Source organism: Clupea harengus, chromosome 8, assembly GCF_900700415.2.
Source record: "Clupea harengus chromosome 8, Ch_v2.0.2, whole genome shotgun sequence".
NCBI classification, from domain to species: domain Eukaryota; kingdom Metazoa; phylum Chordata; class Actinopteri; order Clupeiformes; family Clupeidae; genus Clupea; species Clupea harengus.
Window position 1 is genome coordinate 6,587,835 of NC_045159.1, and position 8,811 is coordinate 6,596,645.

Sequence of the window (8,811 nt, forward strand, 5' to 3'; positions counted from 1 at the left end):
AGGATCAGTATGATTTTAACAGTAGATGGCGTGTCAAGCCATTTTCAATCCATAACTGGCCAATTTCATAGAAATGTCAATTTTGTCTAAACTACAAACTACTAAACTACATCCAAAATGATCATACAGTTGAATCACCACCTCTCTTGAACTGTTTCAACATAAACTAAATACTGCACACTGCCATTGAATTGACATTGGTGGGAAAAATATTATTGTGTGGCCAGGAGTTATTATTGCGTGGCCTCAATAATCAAGATCAATAACTTAGCCACAAGTTAGTAAGGCATGGAATTAGATAATTAAGTAGTGGCCATGAGTTAATAATGCGTGGCCACATAATATGGAATGTGTTCTTTACCGACAAAAACAAAGATCATCAAAACCAGTTCTTTAGTTGCTGATAGATGTGTTTTTTGTTTCCAGGTGATAAAAGGGTCTTGACCTCAACTATGACTTTTACGTTGAATTCAGTAGATTTGGAAATCAAGGTTATCAAAATCTACCAATAACTAGCTGGGATATGCCATTTTTCTTAGCTTTTCGGTTTTATTTATTTTATTATGTTAGGGCTGTGTGCTGTGGTCACTTATTCCTAACTTGGAAATCACCTTGTTCATATGATGTTACAGTAGAATATAAAAAAAAATATATAACATCATTATTCCATATAATATATTATGGCATTATTTGAATAAAGATTTAAAGTTTCATTAAAATGTATAATGACAAAGCTCAGTATGTTCAGCATATATATATATATACTGTATATGTATGTACATGCAACCTGCTTGTTGACTTGATTATCACCGCCACTAGATGGTGGCATTAAGGTATAGCCAATTATTATAAACGGGCAACAATTCTGTGAGATATGGTTTTCCTTGAAAAAGGAAAATTCAATCAAAAATGTTGCTTGACTGTCCAGGCCATGATTTTGGCAAGGCAACTTGTAGGAATTAAAAACCAACATGTTGTCCCTTGTACGTCGCCTTGGATAAAAGTGTCTGCTAAATGACTAAATGTAAAATGTAAATGTAAAATGTTTGCTGCTGTATCTCCTAAAGTTTGCACAAGTCATAAGTCTACTCACACAGTTCACTTGAGGTTCTCTTAGTTCATGTATTGCACTAATGGTAACCAACTGAAATCTAGTGTTGCCACAATAAACACATTTTCCAGGAATCCCTCCACCCTATGCCTCAGAGCCCTCCCCTTGTAACGCTGTTTTAGTCAGTGAAACGTCGCAGGTCATTTCCTTCTCTACGCTGTGGCCCTGGTGGAATGTCTGCTGTTGGTATGGTGCCCAGCACTGGTCACCACTCACACCTCCACCCACCGCCAAAGGAGATCTCTGGGTGTATGAGTGTGTGTGAATCAGTGTGATCAGTACCTCCACCCACCACCAGGGGAGATCTCTGGGTGTATGAGTTTGTGTGAATCAGTGTGATCAGACAGGCCCAAGACAGGCAAAAGAGTGAGAAAAAATGTATGTGTGAAGTAGTGAAGAGTAGACTAAAGAAAATGTGATACATGAACTCCAGGGTATATAGATACCATCCCATTAAGGACCTTACATGGTGAAAAACAGAAACATGGTGATGTTATAATATATATAGCACACACATATAATATAGAAATTATGTGAGAGAAATCTTTAACTAAATGACACAATGCCATTGGCTCCCACAACAAATGGCCAATTACAATGCATTTCTATTGGCAAGATAAGATATTGCGCCCCTCAAACTGTACCTGAATCATTTTTAGATGTTTATTAGTTGGTTTTCAGATATAAGGCCTGATTTTTAAAACAATGTGTTCTTATCTTGCAGCCTTACAGGAAACAGCTACTAGCCTTTTGTCCAGTGATGAGAGTGAAACAGATGACAAGGTGGTCATCATGAAGCCAAGCTGATGGAGGCACCAATTTTGTACCTTTCCAATGGGTAGATTTTTGTCATTAGGGGTGCGGAAAGGTTCTTTATGGGGACAGACAAGAAGGTACAAAAATCTACTTATTATAAAGGAACAGTGCACCTACCCTGAGAGGGTACAGTTGGAGCGACAAAGCACTGGTACCTTTTTAGATCTATTTCTGTTCTTTGATTTCTTAGTGTGTACCAGGGTATAAATTAATAGTAGACTGACAAACATTAAAATAAAGACAAATGTTTGTCCTCAGAAAAAAAACAATACAGGGTAGAGCATGTCATTTATAGTTATAGTTATTGTTAAGACATTTAGCAGATGCTTTTATCCAAAGCGACTTATGAAACATTAGAGAAAAAACAAATATTAGAAAATTAAAATCAAAATAAAGAACAAAAGAATAAAATAACTATAAAATAATTAAGTATACTTTAAAGTAAAACCATAAATTATTACAATAATAATTATTATAATAATGATAATAACAATAGGTGAGTTTTAAAACACTTTTTGAATGTATCAAGGCTGTCGCTGGAACAGACAGCACTAGGTTAGTCATTCCACCACCAAGGTGCCACTAATAAAAAGAGTCTTGCTGCTAAGAGGAGACAAAGACACTAGTCGGCCACTCTTCATGCTGTCTCCTATCACAGTGTACACACCAGCCTGTTGGTGGAAAGTTTTACCTCTGTGATAAGAGTGTCTCTTGTCCTATCACAAGATCACTCGAGCAAGACTGTCTCCCAAAAGTAACTTAAATATATATCTTCTCCAAAGACTTATATGGTTTAATGTTTGTATTTTGAGTCGGATATCATTTTATTATTTTTCCGTTAGAATATCAGCAATGGTGTGTGACAATTGAAAACAAAACCTAGTCTTATGTAACGTAATGTCAAAGTAGGAGTGAAAGAAGAGTTATGACCTCCATAGTTAATGTACACAACTTACACAGCTTACGTACAAAAAAACGGACAGGACAAACATGAAAGAAAATAAGTATGTAAAAAACTGAAAAGGTATGATAGCTTTTACCATGAAGTGAGTAAATGTATGAGGAAGTAAATACTGGAAGAGTGGGTGTGTCACCTTAGCACTTGCATAATGCCAAGGGTGGATATGGTCTGTAGTATTGCCAACAACATCACAGTCATTAGGAAGGCTTATATGTCCACGACCACTTTCAAATTTTTGGTATATGTTCAATTGTGATAGTTATTTAGTGATATTTTTAAACAAATGTTCAAATAACCTTCACCTTCACACCTTCAAATAAATTAACTGGTAAGCTCATGACAGTTGTTTTTTGACTATGATTTAATTTCACCACTAGAGTCCCCAAAGTCACCAAGTGGCGTCTGCCAGATAGGGTGCTGGCTATGAATGTAGGGGAAACCATGTCACACAACTCAGCATGTACCTTCTGTTGGGCAAGAAGCTCTGTGATGTGACAACATATGGGGTGGATGGGTGGATGAGGATTAATGTTCCAAAGCAAGATAAATCTGCATCACTCATTATCACTGGCAAAAACAAAATGAATTTCATCACCAAATTTTTCGAGATCACATCCAGTCCACTGCGGTGAGCCAGTTCAGAAGAATGGAGGCATATATATTCAAATAACACAACACAGGGACTGAAATGATAACAGGTACTCACGCTAATAGAGGACACCAAAGGGGAAGGCATGATTAAAATTATCCAGACCAATACCACCACCAAGTCCCATGCCCAAAGCATTATGGCAGTGAACTATGTATAGCCTCGTCATTCTCATCAGCACACAGAAGCGCTGCAGTACCTCTGCATGCTACAACATGTTCAGTCTATAGGATCACATGTGCATGGAGTTTCAAATTTATTTAAACACTCAACTCTGCTCTCTACCTCATTGTGCTCCTCCTGACATCCTTATGGTCTGTTTCTCAATATTTTGACCCAAAAGTCATGGAAGGTTCTGCCTTTGTCCTTTCAATGAAGTCAAGCAAGTAAAACAAATAAGATATACTGTATATACAGTGGGGAAAATAAGTATTTGAACCCCTGCCGATTTCACAAGTTTGGCCACTTGCAAAGAAATCTGTGATCTATAATTGTAATGGTAGGTGTATTTTAACAGTGTGAACTAGAATATCAACAAACAAATCCAGAAAACTGCTTTTTATAACATTTATGACTTTATTTGTATTTGATGCAGAAAATAAGTATTTGAACCCCCAAGCAAACAGCAAGAATTCTGGCTCCCAATGACCAGTTATGTGCCTAAGAAGCACACAGATTAGTCCTCATTAGGCCTAACAAGGTACACCTGATCTCAACTGGTGACGTCTATAAAAGAAACCTGTCCAAAGAATCATACATTACACCTTCAACCTCACCACCATGGGCAAGACCAAAAAGTTGACCAAGGACGTCAGAGATAAGATTGTAGACCTGCACAAGGCTGGAATGGGTTACAAAACCATCGGCAAGCAGCTTGGTGAGAAGCAGACAACTATTGGTTTGATTATTCGTAAATGGAAGCAACACCAAACAACTGTCAATCGCTCTAGGTCTGGGGCTCCATGCAAGATATCCCCTCGTGCGGTATCGGTGATCATCCCAAAGGTGCAGAATAACCCCAGAACTACACAGGGGGAGCTTGTGAATGATCTCAAGGCAGCTGGGACCACAGTCACCAAGAAAACCATTGGCAACACACTACGCCGTAATGGTTTGAAGTACTGCAGCACTCGCAAGGTCCCCCTGCTCAAGGAAGCACATGTACAGGGCCGTCTGAAGTTTGCCAATGAACACTTGAATGATTCTAAGGAGGATTGGGAGACAGGATATGGTCAGATGAGACCAAAATCAAGCTCTTTGGCATCAACTCAACTTGCCGCGTTTGGAGGGGGAAGAATGCTGAATATGACCCCATCCCCACCGTCAAGCATGGAGGTGGAAACATTATGCTTTGGGGCTGTTTCTCTGCCAAGGGTACAGGACGACTCCACTGCATCAAGGGGACTATGGATGGGGCCATGTAACGTGGAATATTGGGCTTGAACCTCATTCCCTCATTCCCTCCCATTGAAAACGCAACCTTAAGGATTTGGAGAAGATCTGCAAAGAGGAGTGGACCAAAATCTTTCCTGAGATGTGTGTAAACCTGGTGACCAACTACAGAAAAGTCTGACGTCTGTGCTTGCCAACAAGGGTTATTCCACCAAATACTAAGTCATGTTTTGCTAGAGGTTCAAATACTTATTTTCTGCATCAAATGCAAATTAAGTCATAAAAGTTATAAAATGCAGTTTTCTGGATTTTTTTGTTGATATTCTGTTTCTCACTGTTAAAATACACCTACTATTACAATTTTAGATCACACATTTCTTTGCAAGTGGCCAAACTTTCAAAATCGGCAGGGGTTCAAATACTTATTTCCCCCACTGTATATATAGGTATATATATACACATACAGTATATATAGGTATATAAGTCAATAAACTGGTAATAATATGTTGTAGGTACAATTGGGACTCATTGCGTGATTTAATCATGAACTCGGACTGTACTCCTCCAATCACCTCCTGTAACTGTATCTGTTACCCCGATATCACCTGCACTATGCTTGTGACCTGGTGAGCAAGACTCTAACTCTCCTTTGTTCTTTCTCTTACCACTCTTACTCCCATTACCACTCACCTCCCTGAAGACCAGCTACACTAAAGCTCTCTCTTTGTGCATGGAGTCATGACTTCTGCACCGAATTCTCCCCTTAAACGACAGAGTCGAGAGGGCCAGCCAAAGATTTCTTGTTAGCTAAATACAGCTTTTCATAGTTATTTTATTGGATAGTTGGCTTTGCCACACTGCTAAGTTGATGTTATGCTACACAGACGCAAAGTCTTGCATGCAAACTAACCCCCCTGGCACCAATACCCTACACGGATCACATACACATACTTTGAATTGGCCTCTAACATAGCTACACACACGGCAAGAAAACTCAAAGCTCTTTCACTCATACACACACACACACACACACACACACACACACACACACACACACATACATACACACACACACACACCATTAGTTCATGGTACATCTAGTTAGATTACATATTGAATGTTTACCTTACCTGAATGTTTTAATAAATGCTTTTCATGTGCTGGTCTATTTAATGTTGCACAAGAGTGAATGCTGCCAACCTCTACTCTACTCCAAAGACTTTCAACCATTACTAGCTAATGATGTGGTCATTTTGGTTGTAACTATGAAGTTCATTTATCAGTTATTAATCAGAGTTCCAAATTGATAGTTTAGTATATTTTATGAGACTGATTTGTAATCTATATTTTATTTGGACCACAATGGTAGACACCACACCATGTGTTCAACGTAATTGATCTGCTGTTGTGTTGAATAGTTTAAGCCTATTCAATCAGGTGAGATCACCAACATTGTACTGGTGCTGTTGTCAGGAAAGTACAAACATTATCTTGGTGTCCCTTGTGAGAAAAGTATTAACAATAATGCGCAATTGCGCCCACATTTGGTGCCTGTCCACAGAGCCAACGTTGTTCTGGTACCCCTGCGTGAGGACAGAGCCAATGTACCTACAATGTGTTCTAAGTGCAGTTTCTTTAGATCTATAGGAAAACATAACCAATACAGAATGTTTTTTGTTTAAATGCGGCTGAAAAGAGAACAAATATAAACTCTACCTCTTGGCCTCATCATAAATCTCAAATAAAAATACATGCCTAAGTCAGCTGATGAGAAGCATTTCAACCTTCTTTTTTACCCTCAAGACTTCTAGTCAAAAAAGCACGAAAAGTGTTATCCATCTTTAAAGCAGAAACAGATCTGCACAACTGAAACAAAGCAAAAATCCACCAGGTTCCCATGATATACAGTATAATAAATCAACATGTACACTAATTCACCAATCATCAACTCCTACAATTATTACGCCACTGAATGTACTTCCAGTGGCTTCTGATTGTACTGCTATATGGGGACGCTATAATGCCAAACTTGGAAACATCCAATAAGTATTGACATCATTCTTGCATATTTCAAAGTCTGGCATTATAGCTAAACCCATACGGCAGTGTAATAGAACATTATAAAATACATTCATCTTGGTCTAAATCTGGCATAGCATTTGAGGAACTGCAGGAACAGGATCTAGCATTTGAGGAACTGCAGGAACAGCATCTAGCATTTTAGGAACTGCAGGATTCAACTCAAATACCCATTATATGACAAGTGCTAAAATTCTGTCTGTGCAAACCAGAATTGAATCCTGCGGTCCCATGATTCAGATGCAGGTACTGCCAAGCTAACTGAGCCACTATGACTAAATGTTGATGTGTTGCATATTTCAAGGCCACACACGTGAGCTTATCAGATGTATTTCATTATTTTTTCCAGCTGCAATAGGAACATAGTGCATTTAGTTATTTTACCATGTCAAATCTATTTTAAATCGTATTAAACTTGACATAGGCCTACGGTTAGGGTGACCAGATGAAAACAGACCAAATGTGTGACAAGTAGGACGATTGTGGGGGACAAAGAGGGACATTTTACCAATGCTGAGAGGTAACCGAAAACTTTGATATAATGTCTAACTGAATAAGAAACATTTGTATTATGTCTTTCGGCTCATGAACACCAAGGCCTATACTTTGTCCTGTAGTCGATTCCACAGGACACCAGTTAGGCCATAAAACACAGGCTGCAGCTTTTGCTATATAAAAGATATGGCGAGCCATGATATCGCCTGGTAGCTTTTACCTTATCTGCAAAGTTAGTGTAAACTTGTTTTTAGTGACGTGGCAGAGGAGTTCACTGGCCCCACGTTTGCACAGTTTGATTGATGGCTATCACAGCCTCTTGATGACCGCCTTCACTGCTCTCATCTCAGCAACTGGATGAAAGTCAGGCTTTTAGGAAAGCTTGGCTATGGTGCATCTATGAGCGAGGCTGCTGCTTTTGATGTAGCTCCATTAAATAGAGTACAAACTCTAGCACTCATCCATGTGATCTTATTTCTGACCATTAAAAATCAAATGACCAATGAAAATGCGGGACATTATCTCAACATACGAGATGGGGGTCAGAATCCTGTGCAGTACAACACAAAGCGAGACACCTGTTCACCCTACATACGGTTTTCATGGCCACTTGTCTAATATTCCTTTGTCTCACAGATCAGCTGATTGTTTTGTTAACTGAGTGGGTTTTGACTACATAGTATGAGCAGATGTGAGCAACTTTTACCTGTCAGCCTGACATTTAAAAAATAAAAGGCAAATATACTCACATCATGTGTGGAGTGTGGTTCCTCCTTTCCTTTGACAATGCTCCTAGTGGCCTCCAGTAATTTGCATAGCACTATTTATCAGCATCAGGCACCATGCAAGTCAGAAATGATAATTGTCCTATTTTTAATTGTCTGCGCTCAAGTTTTTATCTTGGGAGGATTAGATAATAATCTTGAGCACACAAGATGAAGTCTTTACCTCTGCCTTTAAATCAGAATCTGTTCATTACCATGTAGGTTTTCACATATAAGGAATTTGTCTTGGTTCAGATAGTGAGATAAAAGACAAATTACCTCATAAAAGACAAATTACCTCAAAAGATTCATAAATATACACTACAAGTAATATGGATATATATATATATATATATTTATATATATATATAAATGTTCTGTATGAGAAAATTGACAAGAATGAATGCAATGTGCAAAATAATTCAAGAATCAGATAGCATCAAGAGTCTGTGTTAGTGGGGGACCTGGGCCTTGTTGATTAGGACAACTACAGTCAGGGAGAAGCTGTTCTTGTGGCATGAGGTTTTGGTTCTGATGGAGCCCA